The sequence below is a fragment of the Pantherophis guttatus genome, chromosome 3 (genome assembly GCF_059756535.1).
Source record: "Pantherophis guttatus breed Tessera chromosome 3, ASM5975653v1, whole genome shotgun sequence".
NCBI classification, from domain to species: Eukaryota; Metazoa; Chordata; class Lepidosauria; order Squamata; family Colubridae; genus Pantherophis; species Pantherophis guttatus.
Window position 1 is genome coordinate 107,471,118 of NC_142065.1, and position 19,438 is coordinate 107,490,555.

The window sequence follows — 19,438 nt, forward strand, 5'->3', positions numbered from 1 at the left end:
AAAATTGCCAGCTGTGTAACTTAATGTTTTATTGCTTAATGCATTGTAAGCCGCCCTGAGTCTCCGGAGAAGGGCGGCATATAAAAAAAAATGTGTCCCTTGAGTTTTCAGGCCCCTGAATCTCTTCCTTTCTCGAAGTGCATTGTAAAAACGTAACAAATTCAGTCTTCCTATGCAATATCCATCATCTGAGTTTTGTACCAAAGCATCATTACATTCATTTCTCAACAAACCATGAACAATTTCCTTATGTACCTGTCAAACTGTATCATCTGGTGAAGCAGCTGAATAGTCCAAAGCCTTAATATGTACATGATATGGTCTAAGATGTCACTTCTTTATAGTGTTTCCAGTGTGTCATTAGAATATAGAATTATTTATTGTCCAAGTGTGATTGGACACACACACATGGAATTGATTTTCAGTTTACAAGGAATTGATTACACAAGACATAAAGTCTGTTTATGAAGATGAACTCCAGCTTAACGCTGACCTGGAACAAAACAAAACTGACCATATTGCAAGGAGCATGCAGTACCCCTCCCCCTAAACATACTGATAAATACTATTTACTATGTTTCACCTAATGGTAATTACCAACTCCCTTACATCTAATGGAAGCTACATCCTGCTAATTAGCTTTGAGACCAATAATTATTGTGGTAAAAAAGGAATTTTAAATGGAAGCTGTTATCTAATTAAAACAGGTGTGCCTCTATTTGGCCTTCCCATTGTTTTAATAATTGCATCAGATATGGCCCTTGGATTAATCATCCAATAACTTTTTTTATGCTCCTCAAAATGTAACACTTTTATGCTCCATATTTGCTGATTACAATTTCCAGCAGGCCCAGCCACATGGACAATTGTAAGTATGTATTCTTCTGTATAGTGCCACAGTACAAAATAGTTTGGAAAGCAGCATGCAAGGCATTAACATACCTGTTCAGCATTTACTTACCTGTATGTTGTTTGTTTATTTATCACATTTAGAAACTGCTAATCTCCCTCAGAGGAACTCTGGGTAGTGTACAAGTAAAATCTTAAAAACATAAAAACTAAATATAAAATTTAAAATACAGGTGGAATTAAGTTAATAAAAGATGGGGGGAGTTTTCAGGATGCTAATTATCCCCACAGCTGTGTGATATTTTTGAGACTAGGAGAGTGGGGGCACCCCCTGCCTGTGGGGGAAGAATGTTCCAAAGGGCATGGGCAATGACAGAGAAGGCTCTCTTCCTGGACCCCATCACTTGGAATTCTTTAACTGACAGCATCTACAACTTGCCTTCCCTATCTGCCCTAGTGGGATGGACTGATGTGATGCAGCAAAGACAGTTCTCGCCCCATGCTATGTAGGGCTTTAAATATAACCAACACCTTCAACTGGATCTAGAAGCAGACAGGCACCCAATGCAGTTTGGGCAGCAAAGGTCTTATATGCGTCATTCTTTGGGCACCTAAGATTATCCTCATGGCTGCATTTTGTATCAGCTGAAGTTTATTGTTGACTTATTGAAATTCATAAAAGCTGAGAGCTTGCTGAAATGAAATGGGAGTCTAATCAGTGAACAAGAGGAGGACAAGCCAATACCTTATATTGTGAAAGAAAGAAAGAAACCAACCAGAAACAGGTTACCTGAAAATAAGGTTTTCTACCAGGGGTGAAATTCAGCAGGTTCTGACAGGTTCTGGAGAACCAGTAGTGGAAATTTTGAGTAGTTCAGAGAACCGGCAAATACCACCTCTGGCTGGCCCCTGAGTGGGGAGGGAATGGAGATTTTGCAATATCCTTCCCCCAGGAGTGGGGAGAGAATGGGGATTTTTCAGTATCCTTCCCCTGGAGTGGGGTGGGAATGGAGATTTTGCAGAATCCTTCCCCTCCCACGCACACCAAGCCACACTATGCCCACCAAGCCCCACCCACAGAACCGTCAGTAAAAAAAATTGAATTTCACCACTGTTTTCTACTAGGAAAAAAAATGATGATTAAAAACGTATGTATGTAGGTAGGTTACTCTTGTTCAGCTGAATGTTTTCGGACATTCAGAATTATGTGCTATCAAAATCATTTTGAAATTTTGGAGGTTCTTGATTATAAGTAGAATTCTTGTTTGAGCCAACAGTGCATGGCAGCAGCCAAAAAAGCCAATGCAATCCTAAACTGCATTAATAGAGGGATAGAATCAAGATCACATGCAGTTCTAATACTTCTTTACAAAGCCTTAATAAGACTACATTTGGAATACTGCATCCAGTTCTGGTCACCACAGTACAAAAAACGTTGAGACTCTGAAAAGTGCAGAGAAGAACAAGCAAGATGATTAGGGGGCTGGAGGCTAAAACACAATGAATGATTACAGGAATTGGGCATGTCTAGTCTAATGAAAAGAAGGACTAGGGGGGACATGATAGCACTGTTTCAATATTTGAGGGGCTCCTACAAAGATGAGGGGGTCATACTATTTTCCAAAGCACCAAAAGGCAAGACAAGAAACAGTAGTTGGAAACTAACCAAGGAGAAAAGCAATCTAGAACTAAGGAAATTTTCTGATGGAACAATTAACCAATGGTATAGCTTGCCTTCAGAAATTGTGGGTTGTCCATCACTGAAGGTTTGTATAAAGAGACTGGACAACCATTTGTCTGAAATGGTATTAGGGTCTCCTGCTCGAGCAGGGGGTTTGACTAGAAGATCTCTGAGGTCCCTTCCAACTGTAGTATTCTATGTTCCCTGCAGTTTGCAAGTCTAAAATTGCAAATACTCCTGAGGTGGGCAACACCTTGCTCTACATGCCTTGCAAATTCTTTCTGGGATTCTTCCAATATTTGTTTTGGCCAAACTAGCTAATCCAAAGGTATTGACAGAACTCCAGGACGACTTTTTTTTTCTTTTTAGGGTGAAACAAAATACCTACAAGATCCCTTCCAACTCTGTTATTCTATTATATTCTACCTTCCTTATCTAGAGCAAGCATGACACCAAAGATTTTTTGTATTTTTGTGCTGCCATCTAGTGGTCATTTCCTTTTTTCCTCTTTTGCAGTTCAGGTATAAGAACCGTATTTATAAAGGGCCATGCAGCTCCTCCAGTCAAGGGCCAGGCCAACAATTAGAAAACTAAGTTACTTCAGTCTTCAGCAGTACAACTGAAAGGGCTCAGTTTCCTTTTGGAAAGTATCCACAGTGGATACCTATAAGATTGCTGAATGCCAAAAATGAAAAGAAAACCTGATTACTTTGCAAAGGAAGGTGGAAGTTTATACCTCTGAATTCAAGTATACCACAGAAAAGAAACTCAGTGCTCAGAGCAACATTTTCATGCAGCAAGCTTTTGTGACCTTCCTGAGTTCTGTCTTTTGACATTCTCTTTCACAATTTTGCAATATTTTAAACCAAGCATCAAATCTCCTGAATTTGATATTTTACTGAAAAAATATTTAATTGTAGTGAAGCTGTTTTAAGGTATTATAAGGCTCCACAAATTGAATAAATAAATGAATCGGGGGTCCAGTGCAACACCTGTTTCAGAAATCTATACCCACATTAGAGGTAAATTCATGCAAACTGAGGTGTTAAAACTATATATTCAAACTGAATATCAACAAAACCTAAATAAAACCTAAGCATCAATAAAACCTAAACTAAAAATTTAAGATGTATCTAAAAGAAATATTGCATACAAATCAGAGATGCTATTTATTTATCTGACCGTTATTTAATCCTTTGTCCTCCAGTAAAACGTGTGGTTCATTTTGTTAATCCATACCTGTGACTACAGGCTCAGTTGAAAATACTGTATATAAGAGTGTGCATATCTATGCATGTGCATGTTTGGACTGCATATTACAATAGTCAGAACTTGCAGGCATCCAGAATTTTAATTAATACACATAAGCCACATGGGTCTTCAGAAAAGTCACTGGTTTTTATATCATTGTAACAACCGAGTATAGTATACATAATTTTGTTAATCAGATTTCTTAATTCCTTCTGAAATTTTAAATTATGAATTTGCAATCCATGTAACTGTTCTAGTCCACCAAAATGATGTGGGCAAAATAATAAAATGTATATCATTGGTAAATAGCTATTTGATATCAGAATTTCTTATATCCTACAATCTTTGTCACTAGCTTTTTTCCTAATATTAAAGTTAAAATAATAATATGGAAAAGTTTTGCTTAGACACAATAACTCATACAGTATATTTGCAATTTATATTATTTTTGCCAGGAAGCTGAATTTATTACATAGTGCAGAGATTTGCTGGTAATGCATGCATTCATATCCATCATGCTATTTCTTTTTGCATAAGCAAGATCCTGCAAGCAGGAGTAAAGCTTAACTCTAAGAGTATTTTATTTTTATATTTAGACTGCTACAACGAATTTGGAATGTCTGAACACGGACTTGCAATTTAGATATACATACATATCTGTAATGCCATATAACCTTTTGGAGAAAGCACAATTATGCAAAGTATAGTAAAAGCATAATATAAGTAGTCCTTGACTTACAACCATTCATTTAGTGACAGTTCGAAGTTACAACAGCACTGAAAAAAGTGACTTATGACCGTTTTTCACACTTATCACCGTTGCGGCATCTCCATGGCCATGTGATCAAAATTCAGACCCTTGGCACCTGACTCATGGTTGCAGCATCCCCATGGCCATGTGATTACCTTTTGTGACCTTCTGACAAGCAAAATCAATGGGGAAGCCAGATTCAATTAACAATCGTGTTACTAACTTAACAACTGCAGTAATTTACTTAACAAATGTGGCAAGAAAGATCCTAAAATGGAGCAAAATTCACTTAACAAATATCTGACTTAGCAAAGAAATTTTGGGTCCAAATGTGATCGTAAGATGAGGACTACCTGTATAGTAAGACAAAGGAAGAAAGGTATCAAAAAAAGAAACAAAAAATGAAATCTGACTTAACCAAACCATTCACAATAGAGTTTCAGGCAAACCATACTTCTTTCCACATTTGCATTTTCTTCCTTAAACTTCTCAATTGCTTTTGAGGTCTCATCCAATTATGACTTCCTTAGTTTTCTGCTACTCTCAATCCATTCCATTTTCCTTCATACATTCATTTTCTCTCTATCACCCAATTATCTCAATGTTTTCGTTGGTACTGGACATTCACTTTTGTATTCAGTCTACATTCATTCATCATCCATTAATTCCTAAAGGTATGATTTTGCTACATATACATCCATACCTACACCTACATCCATTACATTCAACTTACATTTATGCTTATGACATACTCAACTCTCAAAAACGGCAGAAGCACACACTTATACACAGCCAAATCCACTTCTTTTAACAAATATAATTCCTTGTGTATTTCCTAATCTGAAGTTTGGAGTAAATCTCAGGTATCCTGACATACTTTGGCTTAGCTTAACTCGTTGGTTTAATTTAAGACCATTAAACATGGTTTAGTGAGATTACAATATTCTGCAGACAGGAATGTAGCTACCATAAAGTATACAGGTAGTCCTCAACATATGATCAGCAACTGTTTAGAGTTATGGACCCCCAAAAACCTTACAACCCAGTTTCAAAGTTATGACTGTTACAATGCCCACATGGTCATGTGAACAAAATTCCGGCACCTGGCAATCCACTCACCCTTACAACTAACCACAAGGATGTTGCATCACCTCTACCTATCTCTTCCTAGCTCACCCTGCCAAGTCTGCTTCTCACTCCACTGAGTCCCACCCAGTCTTCTCCACACTCCATCAGTGATTGATTGATTACTTACTTTTCACTATAATTCTTCTGAAAGCCCTGGAAATTATATTGGGAAAGGAAAGCAAGTCACTCTGCTCCTTGACCTCCCTACAGGCCATTTGAAGTGGGTGCAATTTCAGAACATCACGATTCATTGCAGCTGCTTCCATAATGATGCCCACTTTCAGGATGGCACCAGGCAGTTTTGAGATGCCAAGGCCTCATTTCCTTCTCCAATACTAGGCCTTCCAGGGTCTTCGCCACCGAGGCATCCTAGGCTTCGCTTAAAATCACATCTGGAAGAGCAGGGAAGGGTTATTAAGTGAGGCAATAACATGGACACATTGCTTGATGACCATCATGATTTGTAACTATGATGGGCAGGTTGCATTATGTCTATAAGTCAAGGACTACTTGGATGCAACAACTGATTGCCAGCTGTCAACGAAAAGTGGTAAATGGTTTTTATAATTTCAAAGATTCAAGACCATGGACTTTTCCTTGCACACTTCTGAATTAAACAACATAGACTTGGTGGCCTTGAAGTCATGCAATAATTGTATATTTACTGTATATACTGTACAATGGTCAACTATGGTGTGAAAATAAAAATTTTGGAAGTCCATGTAACAAATACACTTCAGCAGTTTTAACGGAATTAAGCAAAACAGTAATGAAATTATCTGAGATAAAACTCAAGTGAGAAAATGCCAGAGATGGTATATTTTGGAGATTTATATGGGAACGACACTGATATGACTATGATGATGTTGACTACATTATTGCAACACACTCTACACTGAGCTGCCTTTAAAGATCACCTGAAGCTTCAGTTGGTATAAAATGTGATGGTCTAGGTGCTCATGTGTATTTGCCAGCAGACATTTATTACACTTCCTCTGCATTGGATTCTTATTAGCTTCTTGGTGGTGAACTATGAATTTAAGAAACCCTTGATGACTTGGCATCAAGTTGCCTGAAGGTCTGTCACTTGAGTCAGCCCAAGCACCTTGATCATGCATGTAGTAGCTGGCATCTCCTCACTAAGGGTTATGGCAGAAACCAGTCAATTTTCACCAAAATTACTGTATTTTTTCTGCCTTTTAAATCTTAATAATTCTGTGCATTCTAACTACATTATTTGAAGCTTTTCTCTCTATACACTTCAACAATATTTTTCTCTAATCCTTTTTTTCTGCAGATATCTCTTACTTGGATAGGTAAGTAAGTAAACTATTAGAGTCTTTGACCAGCATATGTACATATTTTTGTTCAGTTTTACCCTCATGAGCTCCTACAGATGCATCATCTGATTATAATGGAGCTAGTTTCTGTTGTTCAGAAATTATTTTTCTACGCCTGCCTGACAGAAAGAGGAAAACATTCGAAGGCATATTGCTTACGCTGATCACATTTGCTGTATCCTGTGGTTATGCAGAGATAGAAATTAACCATTTCTGGCTCTTGAAGGCTGCGCTGAGGATGCAGCAAATAGCTTAACAAAATGACGACCGAATTCTGTGCGGGTTTATTCAAGAAGTCTCCTTCTTCTCCGGGAGGAAGCACCTTATATTCAACAGGGTTAACTATCTAGTAGGTATGCAGGGGACGATGCTCTTAAAACACTGTCGATTGCACGTCGTTTCAAAATGCGGGAAATGGCAGGCGTTTTTTTCTGTTCATCCGCCTTCCTCGGTTAGGGCATAAAGAACTGAGCTTTCCAGGTCTAATTTCCTCCCGCTTCCCCCTTTTGGGAAGGAAGGAAGGAAGGAAGGAAGCGCCAGGAGCGAGCCGGGAGGATGAGTCTAGGACTGCTCCACCCCTCCAGGAGCAGAAAGGGGAGGCCGACTGACCCAGCGAGCAATTGCATTAGCAGTGACGCCTGTTTAGGCGAAGAAGGCTTTGCTGCTGAAGCAAGCAAAGAGGCACCCAAGATGGCCTCTGCTGCAGGAGCGGCCGTGGCAGCAGCAGCAGCAGAGGGCCAAAGGCTGGGGCAGGAGGCCGCGGTCGGCCGGCTCTTGATGCTGGTGAAGGAGGAGGTAGGCGCGACGGCCATGGCCGTAATCCGCAGCTGAGAGGAGCTGCTGCCGCCGTCGTGAGGTGAGCTCTCCTCGAGTAGGGAAACAATAGGGCGGAGGCTGCGGCCTCCTCCTTCTTTCTCGAAGAAGGAAGGAGGAAAGAAAGAGAGAAACGGCGATGCCTGATTTTCTGTGAAGGAAACTCGGCTTTCTAATGCGCCTGAGAGACGATGTCTATTTCTCTGTTCTGCATCTCCCCTCCTCCATTTTTTCTTTCCTTTATCTGGGTCTGTAGGCCTCAGGCTTCCACCGTTCTCGATTTCTGTCGTTCGCCGCTCTGGTGCCTTTGAAGCCGAGCAGGAGAAACTCCGGTGTTGAGACAAGCCTTGGGAGGGGAATGTCTTTGCGCATTTCTCTGTATTCTGGGCCGGAGGATGAAAGAAAAGGGTTCTTTAGGAGAGTACTATATTTGTTATATTATTAAATTGATAATCCTGGCCAAGTTTGCTTGGGCGTTCACCTCACAGACCTAAGCGAGAAGTGCTGGTGCTATAAATCAGTTCCTTGCCTTTCTCTTCCTATTCCTAGGTTATACGTGCTAGGTTGACTAAATCTTGAACATAGGATCTCCCGGCATGTGTCAAGTTCCGTGCTTGGAACTAGGAGTAGCCCCTGTTCCAAGAGTCAGAATTTCTTTAGTGTAAAGGGTCGGGATTTATACCTTTACAACTTGTCATTTTGTGTACCATAGTTCATTGCTGTGGGTGGATTCGTTCCTCCATCAATCCTATTTTCCAATTTTGTTTAGTTAGTACATACAAGGAAGAATGTGAATTTCACCACTGTATATTTTAAAGTTCAAATAAACATTAATTTTGATCCATTTTTTGCTTTTCCTAAGATCTGAAACTTAGTTTTGTTAATTAGTTTTGCAAGTTTACTGAATTCTATTTTCTTCCCCACATATTTTGAAGACACTCTCAGGTAGATTGAGTTTGTGTAACCAGAAAAATAAGTGATGCATAAAAGTGAAATGGAATTTTAAATCTCTGGAGAAGTGCTCCTTCTTTGAATTTACCAAATATACGTTGTGGTTAAGAAAATAGAGCAAAAATGTATTTGACTGGAAATGAGGGATACAGATTTAAATAGTCTACTGCCTTTATATGTGGCAAAAACAATATTTTTTAATGGGAGAGTAGCAGGAAATGACATCTTGAGAATAGTTCATACTATTTTGTACATAATGTACAAAATTAAATCTAAATTTTCTCTTTTTTCACCATATTTTCTGAGAATGGATTTAAATGAACAATTGTTAAAAATTAATACATTCTTGTATGCTTGATTTTTTAAAAAACCGAAGTCTTAAAGCTTAAGAAAGCTATATCAATTTCCCTTGTGAAAACTACAAGTTTAAAAGTATATGTTTACTATAAATCTCTACAGGTCTATAAAATTTGTTTTATGGTTACCCAAACTCTTAATTTTTCCCCATTTTTAAAATGTGACTTATTTTTTGTCAAAATTTATACAGCCACCTCATACGAAGAGACTTTTGTTTTATGAAATTGACTGTCAAATAAATGTAATCTGTAGTATGTCATTGAAGCCATAGAAATAGGTTATAAAGCTCAAACAGACATTAATGATATAATAGAGTGGAAAAAATCTCATTTCTGATTACATTAAAAATTTAATTATGGACCACCTTAAGGTGTTTTCTGTGGGACCTTTAAAAGTTTCAGGACTACATCTGATATAATTCCTGAATATTTATTTGTATTATGCCTTTATTATTTTTACAAATAACTCAAGGCAGCGAACATATTCAACACACCTTCCTCCTCCAGTTTTCCCCACAACAACAACCCTTTGAGGTGAGTTGGGCTGAGAGAGAGTGAATGGCCCAAAGTTATTCACTTTACCCATGGGTTTCATGGGTAAAGCGGGACATGAACTCACCAACTCCAACTTTCTAGCCAGGTGCCTTAACCACTAATTATTATTTACATAATTTAAACATTTAGATGCTATAAGATACTTTCTAACATCTTAGGTTGGAGGTATGCTAACTGTAATTGTATATACATTTTACAAATAAATATATTAGAATTGATGGACTAACATTGATGGAAAGAAGTATCTCCTGTAGTCAGTAAAATTTACACCAAGTACTATGAAGAATGGCCTCAAAAAAGAAGATGTTGACATGCATGTTCTCAAGCACGTTCTTGGGTCCTGATCCAAAACACTGCTCAAAGCACTTTTCAACATTTTAGCTTCCAATTATAAAGAAAACAACATGAATCTATTGTATGATAGTGTATCATTTTATACAGATCTGTACATAACTTTATTCTGCCATTGTACAGTACAAGTTAATTACTAATTTGACCTTAGGTAGTTATAATATGAAGGAGATTTTAGTTTAAGGAAAATAAGTTTTATAGAAGTCAATAAATCAAAAAGTAGTTGAAATAATTTGACACATACACACATGTTAAAAATCGGGAGACCACGCATTCTAGTCCCACCTTAGCCACGAAGTCAGCTGAGTGAACTTGGGCCAATTATCTCAGTCAGCCCTAAGAAGAAGACAACAACGGCATACCACTTCTGTAATCATGTCAAGAAAACTGTAGGACCATTCCAGGGAGTTGCGAGGAATCAACAATGACCTGAAAACACAAAATCATTTTAAAATGAATTAAAAAGAGGTTGGGCCCATCAGCAAGATAGCCACCTTGATGCACATTTTATTACAGAAATATTCAGTTGAAACTAGATATTTCCTGAATCTTTTGACTCTGTTTCTGCATAAACTTGAATTTTTCACTCTAAAACATTACAGATGTAGTAATTTAAAAAATTTCTATGTTATCTGTGGTTATATAGTATTTGCTGATTTAAGTGTACTGTTAAGAGCTAGCAAAATCAGAACCAAACTTTGTCACAATTTTTTTTTTGCCATTCAATGCAACATTTTAAGATTTTCAACCTTCTTGCATTTAGCTTTGCTTCTCATTGTCTTTTCAGTCTCCCTCTCTAAACTTCCTATCCAATAAAATGTGATATTACTGAGTTTATAATTATCATAATGACTAGCTTTCTTCCACTTAGCAATTTCTTTAGGTTCATGCACTGATCTTTTGAACTTCCTCTGAGCTTCTGAATTTCCTAGTAAAACAAAGAAAAAAAAACCATCCATTTTACCACCAAGAACAAAACACAAGATGGCTGAATAGGCAATTTACAGTGAGGAAAATTTGTCTTCATCAACTCTTTCTCTATCAGTTGTTTATTTAAATGATCTTATTTTTAATCATCTTTCTAACTTAAAAACAGTTATATGAATTGGCTGAGGGAATCTGCTCCAGATATAAGTAGCCTCAGCTTGGTAGACTACTGTATATGCTTGTATTATATAAGCAGAAAACATTTGAGAACTGAGCATAAGACTTCTTTGGCCATGATACAAATTTTTAAACAATGACTCTTTATTTAATTACCATATAAAAGTGTCATGGGGGCTATGTTGAATACCCATCTATTAAGTTTGACATTGGGAAAAAAATAGTCACTGATCCACATGGTTTATTATTATTATTATTATTATTATTATTATTATTATTATTACTGTTTATGTCTCACAGCTATTTATATTTTACAACTAGATGGTCAATACTCTAATTATATAACTTTGCTTCTCAATTTACATAAAATGTTAATCTACCTGATGGAGAACATGGCTTAACTTCAAGTTCCCTCAACAATATGATTCTTAATTTTTATGCACAATATCAGCTTAACTAATGTAGCTTGGCATGATCACAAGAATTAAAATACCTAATAATAAGCAGTATTACATTTTTGTTTTTAAAATCCCTGGTGCGTTTCTGTTGTAATGATGGTTACATCCATGCATAAACCAAATTCTTTAGATTATTCTGGTTTGTTCTAAATAAATATTTTGAACCTATAGCTCTTTCTCTGTAAGTGGCTTTAACTTGTTTGAATATAACCGTACTCCCATAATTTAATACAGGCCTCTGATTCATTCCTCCCCTATTTCCCAGGCCTTCTAAGTCACTAGCCAATATTGTGGCTTAATTGGGAGCATTTGTCAGTATGCTGCATGTACCTCTTAATTGACAGATATAGGCAACTATTTCTTTGCTTGCAAGATTTTCTCTAGGATTAGGTTTCCTAGTTTAATGTAGGACAGCATTCTGATTCTGATAAAACTGATTGCTCTTTTTGCAAATTGGCCAAGATGTGCCAAATTGCCAGTTACCTTTCTTATCTTTATCAGGGAAAACTATATGTTATATGAGTATAACTATGTCTACTTTACTAAAAATATAAAAAACATTATTTCAGATAATGGGATATAATAATGATGGGAAACAGATTTGTATCTATTGGCCGCTCTGGTGATTGCCTTCGCCCATGGAAGTTCATCACTTGAAATGTGGGAGGAGAAAATTGTAAAGACTGTGAATTAACAAATAAAATTCAAGAAAAAAATAGACATACTGGGTTTAGAGTTACTATGAATGAAAGGGCAAATGAAAGAACCAGCAATGAGTTTTGTGAAAATTGTGCTTTGTTTCACAGAAGAAACAAATATTCTGTTAGGTGAATGATATCAGATAAGAAAAGTAATTGGGCTGCTTGACCCAACATGAATCTGAATAGTGACTGGTAAGTAAGTATCTGCTTAGAAAAATGTCTATTACTTTCAAATACATAGTTTAAATATAAATCTTTATCATGGAAAAGGAATTAATCAAAAAGCATCATTGGTCTGCTTGTGATGAAAATTGGAAAACATTAATAAAGATACAAGAGAAATCAGTGAATGTAGGATAGACCCATTTTTGATTGTTGGCAACAGTTACAATGAAAAATACCCATGGGGAATTAAATAGAAAAATATGACAGAAATGAGACTGTAAAAACAAGAAAATAACACTCCTGTATGAAAGATTGTACATCTGTTTGAAGATAAGAATTATGTCAGACATAATGAGATGTGAATATAAAGAAAGAAAATATAGAAACTGATTGGAACTAAAAATAATCAAATTAAAAAATGCCATTGTAGCATTTGAAGTTACATGGTAGGAAATATAAGCGAAGATTCTTCTCGTGTGATAAAGAGGTTGTAGGTTGGGAAAAGTACATATAAGAAAATGCAAAAATGATGAAAAAAGATATTATATAAGCTATATATTTAAAAAGTTGTAGAGAATGTAATCAAAGAGCAATAAGAATTTAAAGGGGAAGAAAAAATGTTGAATGATTTTAATGGAAATGGAATACAGGTCCTCAATTTAAAACAGTTTATTTAGTGACTGTTCGAAGTTACAATACCACTGAAAAAAAGTTATTTATGACCATTTTTCACACTTATGACCATTGTAGCTTCATGGTCACGTGATCAAAATTCAGAAGTTTGGCAGTTGACTCATATTTATGACAGTTGCAGTGACTCATGGTCATGTGATCCCTTTTGCAACCTTCTGACAAAGTCAGTGGGGAAGCCAGATTCACTTAACCGTGTTACTAACTTAACTGCAGTGACTCGCTTAACAACTGTGGCAAGAAAGGTCATAAGATGTGGTAAAATTCACTTTAAAATGTTTCGCTTAGCAACAGAAATGTTGGGCTCAATTGTAAGTTGAGGACTACCTGTATTGTTTTGGAAGTGAAAAGGCCTAAACAAAACCTTCCAATAAACTTTACTTGCGCTATTGGGACATGCAGTTATGGGATTATACTGATGCATTGAAAAATGAACTTAAAACAAAAACTAAAATGCAGTGTCCAAGAATAAAAGTAATAAAAAATCATAAATGCTCTGGGAATGTTGAAAAAAGTTATGTGATATATATATAGGGATATCATTGATTTAAGTCTCCTTGGGAAGGCATTTGGCAGAGTTCTGATTCTTAATCTTTTCAGTGAACAAAGCTTGCGAAATGCTGTACAGTTTTATGCAGTTTATGAGGTACATAGATCAAGTCACCTTCTTTAGCAAATATTTGAGAAATCTGTGAGAACATCTGATTTCCCTTTGGTTGTTTAATATATTGTATGAATAAATTTACAAGGAATGCTTTTGACATTAGAACTATATAGCGATTATGAAGTGTTTGTACTAATTTATGCAATTGATACTGTTTTTTGGCTGAAAATATAGTGAACGGTTCCAAAGTTTTACACAAATGGCAAAATGTAGTGCAAGTATATACAGTAAATAAATTTGTTTACTTTTATTTATTGTTTACCAAAGATGAGAAAATAGATGGAGAAATGTCAAAATTTGGAAATGTTCATAGAATAGGTAACATTTCGGGGACTTGGAGGGTAGAGCTGAGGATTTTGGACAATTCCTGCATGATAAAATCGCTCAGATTTGGGCCGGACTGGACTCCGATTGGATAGCCTCCGACAAGATGACTGAGTCTTGAGAGTGTCACCTGGGAAGAGTTTGACCATGTGACTCCTGAGGACATGGACAGGATTTTGGGGAGGCTTAACACTACCACATGTTTACTGGACCCGTGTCCCTCCTGGGACCTCCTGGTTGGTGCTGGCCTCCCGGGAGGTTACACGAGGCTGGTTTCAGGAGATTACCAACGCTTCATTGAGTGAGGGGGTCTTCCCATCCGCCCTGAAAGAGGCGGTGGTGAGGCCCCTCCTCAAGAAGCCTTCCCTGGACCCGGCTGTATTAGCTAATTATCGTCCTGTCTCCAACCTCCGCTTCGCGGCGAAGGTTGTTGAGAGTGTGGTGGCGCGACAACTTCCTCGATTCCTGGATGAAGCTGTCTATCTAGATCCATGCCAGTCGGGCTTCAGGGCGGGTTACAACACGGAAACGGCATTGATCGCATTGGTTGATGATCTCTGGAGGGCCCGGGACAGGGGTTGCTCCTCTGTCCTGGTCCTCCTAGATCTCTCAGCGGCTTTTGATACCATCGATCATGGTATCATGCTGCGTCGGCTAGAGGGGGTGGGAGTGGGGGGCACCGTGCTACGGTGGTTCTCCTTCCTCTCTGACCGTATGCAGTTTGTGTTGACGGGGGGGGCAGAGGTCGACCTCGAGATTCCTCACTTGTGGGGTGCCGCAAGGGTCGGTCCTCTCGCCTCTTCTGTTTAACGTTTATGTGAAGCCGCTGGGCGAGATCATCCATGGCTTTGGGGTGAAGTGTCAACTGTATGCCGATGACACGCAGTTGTACATTTCTACCCCAGGCCACCCCAATGATGCCCTTGACGTGATGTCCCGCTGCCTGGAGGCCGTGCGGACCTGGATGGGGAGGAACAGGCTCAAACTTAACCCCTCCAAGACTGAGTGGCTGTGGCTCCCGACGTCCCGATATAGCCAGCTGACACTATCGCTGGCTATTGGGGATGAGATCTTACCCCCTCAGAGAGGGTTCACAACTTGGGCGTCCTCCTGGACTCACGGCTGTCCTTGGAGGATCATATGACGGCCGTGGCCAGGGAGGCCTTTTATCAGGTTCACCTGATCTCCCAGTTGCGTCCCTTTCTGGATCGGGACGCCCTGCGCACAGTCACTCACACCCTCGTCACTTCCCGGCTGGACTATTGTAGTGCTCTCTACATGGGGCTCCAGCTGGTCCATAATGCAGCCGCGTGAGTAATAATGGGGGCAACTCATCGTTCCCATGTAACACCCATCTTGCACGAGCTGCACTGGCTCCCGGTGGTCTTCCGGGTGTGCTTCAAGGTGTTGGTTACCACCTTTAAAGCGCTCCATGGCTTAGGACGTGGTTATCTACAGGACCGCATTCTGCCACCGATTGCCTCCCACCGACCAATACGCTCCCACAGAGAGGGCCTCCTCAGGGTGCTGTCAGCCAAACAGTGTAGGCTGGCGACCCCCAGGGGGAGAGCCTTCTCTGTGGGGGCCCCGGCCCTATGGAATGAACTGCTTCCGGACATACGAAGGATCCCCAACCTCTGTGCCTTCCGGCGCGCTCTGAAGACCCTATTATTCCAGCAAGCTGGACTGACAGGATAAAGGTTTTTAAATTGGGTTTTGATAGGGGTTTTAAAATGATCTTAGTTGGATGTTTTAAATTTGGCCGAATGATTTAATTATTTTAATAAGCTTTTAATTTTTATTGTACATTGTTTTTATCATGGCTGTTCACCGCCCTGAGTCCTTCGGGAGAAGGGTGGTATACAAATATAATAAACTAACTAACTAACTAACTAAAATTGAAAAAGGTACAAGGAAATAAGAGTTAGTATGTTGGTATGTTAAAAGGAACATGGAAATTAGAGTTGGTATGGTAAATATGTTAAGAAAAAAAAGTAAATTGCATGCTGTGAGAATGGGTCATTGAAGATGGATATTATATTAAGGCAATGTCAACTCTTTAATAACCACATAGATTTTTTTTCCAAGATGATCTGTTCTGAATCTGATCTTTCAGATAGTTCAATAATGCACCTATTGCCACTGCTGGTGGTTGTCCTTCCTCTCTTTCCTTCCACCTTTCTCAGCATTGTAAAATTCTTCAGAGCATTAGGTCTTCTCATAATGTACCTGAAGTATAATAATTTGAACCTGCTTATACCTTGAGTGATTTGTTTGATTATCATTATAGTTGTTGTATTTGCTACCTACAATATTCATGGAGTATTTTCAACCTCAAAGATCAAAGGCATCAATACTATTTTTGCTTCCATAAAGTTTCAAAAGATAAACCATTTTCTGATTTCTATTGATATACAAACTTTCTGATATCTGAATAATCTTTCCAAAGACTTCATGGCTACTCTACCGAGAGTGATAGTCTATGGTGTATTTCTTGATTGCAGGATTCTTTCCTCCTGATAATTGATCCTAAACCGCTATCTTACCACTTCAGTATTTTCATTATCAGTGCTAACGCTGGTTGTTGTACCTATTGTCATTGGTTTGGTCTTCTTCAGGTTAAAATTTTAATCCCATTATTTCACTGTGCTCTGACTTTCATTACTGTAGCTCACAAATCATTTGCATTTTCACCCACTCTTTATTTTAGATCTCATAGCAGCATTTTAGATAGCTACAGTTCAGACTAGAAAACGGCACACTTCACGTATTTGCCAGTGCAATCCATCTACTGCCATGTGCCCTAAAATCATATCCACCTATTTCTCTTTGGTAAGAAAGGCTAAAAATCTTCCAGACAAGGTTGCAGTAGCACAAAATATGAATAATATATATATATATAGTTTCTTAAAGGGATTGTCGACCTCGTGGTCTCTACCACCATGTAAAGCTCAGTTTTTGTGAAGAGGTTGTCAGAAAAAGTCATCTATGAGCTGTATTCAGTCTTGCACATCTTATATCTAGTTTCCTTTGTTCTAAATTATCAATCCCTAATCCATATTTCTAATTCCTCATACTCTGCTCCAATCACTATATTTCATTATTTTCAGTTTACTTTAAGTTCCTTCTTTTCTTTATTCTGGTTCTGATCAAACAAGTATGAATTGAAGAATTGAATGAAGTAGAAATTCCTTACTAGTAATCTTTGACTTATGACTGATTATGTACTGATGGTTCAAAGTTAAGATGGCCTTGAAAAGGGCCGGTCACTTCCAGCCATCTTAAATGTTACCTGCATCCCCATTACATGACCACATTTCAAGCAGTTGGCAACCTGTTTGCACTTAAAATGAGCTGCCTAGTGTCCTGTGAACATGTGATTGCCATTTACAGGGAATATGGCAAGCTATTGCCCCCTGCTAAGAGAACTCCCTGTCATTTTTGGACATTCAGGGAGCTCAGCCTGATAGAGCTCAGCCACACTACCAGGCAGCAGAAACAGGACTCAAAACTCAAAGGTCACTTCTTTTTCTGGACCTGGCTGAGACATTCTCTTCTGCACCCAAAAGGGCTCAGCTCCTGCTGGGCTGCAGAAACAGGACTCACATCCCAAAGATCTGAGCTCCATTTATGCAACCTGAGGCATTCTCTTCTGCATGCAGAAGAACTCTGGAAAGCTAGCAAACACTAGGTGCTCACTAGCTTTCCTTGACTAGGAAGGGTAGCAAATGCAATCATTCTTGCAATCATTTTGAAGGCCAGCTCTGTGTGATTTGGAGAAGGATTCAAATGATTGTGAGCCTGGGGTGCACTTGCAGGATAGAATGAAGCAGCCTCAGTAGTAAGGCCAATGCTAGCTATGGCTAAGTGCACCTGCAGCTGTTAGAAAAAGGCAAAATTAAGTTGACCAGGGTGTGGTGGGCTGGAGAGGAACTTATCCTGGCACTCCACTTAACAATACATGTGATGACTTAATGATCACAGCTGGAGAGCTAAGATTGCAGTTGTTGAGTAAAGCAGTCACAGCATCTTGTTTAATTACTGCTTTGATCAACCGTCAAAATTCCAGTGCCAATTGTGGGCATAAATTGAGGACCACCTTACAATAATTTACCATTTATGAACATGAATAACCCTGTCCAGAAATGAGCATACATATGACCTAAAATGCAATCCATTTTCTATACAAGTCCTAAATAGATAAAGACAATTTAATTAAGCAAATGGGTTAAAAGTATTGTGTGATCCAAAACTACATATTATGTGGCAAAAGTATGTGAATCTTTGCTTTCAGTAGTTGGGCAGAAGTGATGGCAGCTAAACATTTCCAATAATTGTTAATTGGCCCTACACATCAGCTTGGAAGATTTTAAGTCCATTCCTCCTTATACAAAAGCTTTAACTCAGGTATGTTGGTGCGCTTCCTCATATGAATTGCCCACCTTAGATCCTTCCACAGTATTTTTGTAGGATTACAGAAAGGATTGGACTCCATTCCAAAACATTAATGTTCTTCTGCTTTAATCATGCTTTGATTGTACAACCTGCATATTTTCTTGCTGCATGATGTTTGATTCTCTTAACCATGGCAAAAAAAGTCATAAAATCAGGCACAACAATAACAATTGGCCTTGCTTGGCAGCAGAAAAATCTGATCCCAATGGTAGTTGTAATTTGAAGACTACCTGTAATCTAGTTATGGTAGCAGAAGCATTGTTGATAGTGTGGCTAATTTTTGACTACTTTTTTCAAACATTTATTTCAGTATTTTCATTGTTTTAATATTTTACATTTTGGAGTATGCATTTCTTTTCTCTGCCTAAAATCTTTAGTTCTCATTAGTGTCCAGTTTTTAAATCACAAAATTGCTTGTCTCTGATATTTCTTTCAAAAACCAAACCAGATCTATTTCCCCATGAAGTAGTTTATTTTTTTATAAATAATTAAATTGGATAGTAAATGTTTCAATATTCCAAATTTTTCTGGACTATGTTTATAATTTTCTAAGATCAAAATATTATTTAGCTTTTCCAGTTTATTTCAAATTCTTTTAAATTCTTAACCTTATAATTATTTTTTCTTTCATTCAGAATTGAAGGTAAACTCACTGGATGAAGATTTTCCAAACCTATCATTTCAAAGGTCTCTAATGGCTTTAAAATGATTAATAGGCAATTTCCTGAAGTGATTAGAAAGTGAGGTTCCACTGCAGTTGCAAGCAAGATGGTTAATCTCTTCATCTTCCAGCACTCAAACACATGGAAAACCACTGTCCTGTGGTCTCCTTGCAAGGAGCATATAGGACC

At 38.1% G+C, this 19,438-nt stretch overlaps 2 protein-coding genes across 3 annotated transcripts in view; one reads left to right on the plus strand and one right to left on the minus strand.

Annotated features, from left to right (window-relative positions):
• The window catches only part of RABGAP1L (RAB GTPase activating protein 1 like), a 213,062-nt gene extending 205,429 nt beyond the window's left edge, over window positions 1-7,633 (minus strand). Inside the window, exons 1-2 of the mRNA XM_034409764.3 lie at window positions 7,160-7,633; window positions 5,788-6,052 (exon numbers count right to left, since the gene is read on the minus strand). The gene's annotated coding sequence lies outside the window, so the exon portion shown is untranslated. The remainder of the gene's footprint in view (window positions 1-5,787; window positions 6,053-7,159) is intronic.
• The window catches only part of RC3H1 (ring finger and CCCH-type domains 1), a 61,079-nt gene continuing 48,883 nt past the window's right edge, over window positions 7,243-19,438 (plus strand). The window contains exon 1 of one of the 2 annotated variants that reach the window (XM_034409759.3): window positions 7,243-7,856. The gene's annotated coding sequence lies outside the window, so the exon portion shown is untranslated. The remainder of the gene's footprint in view (window positions 7,857-19,438) is intronic. The other variant, XM_034409760.3, reaches the window with a different exon arrangement.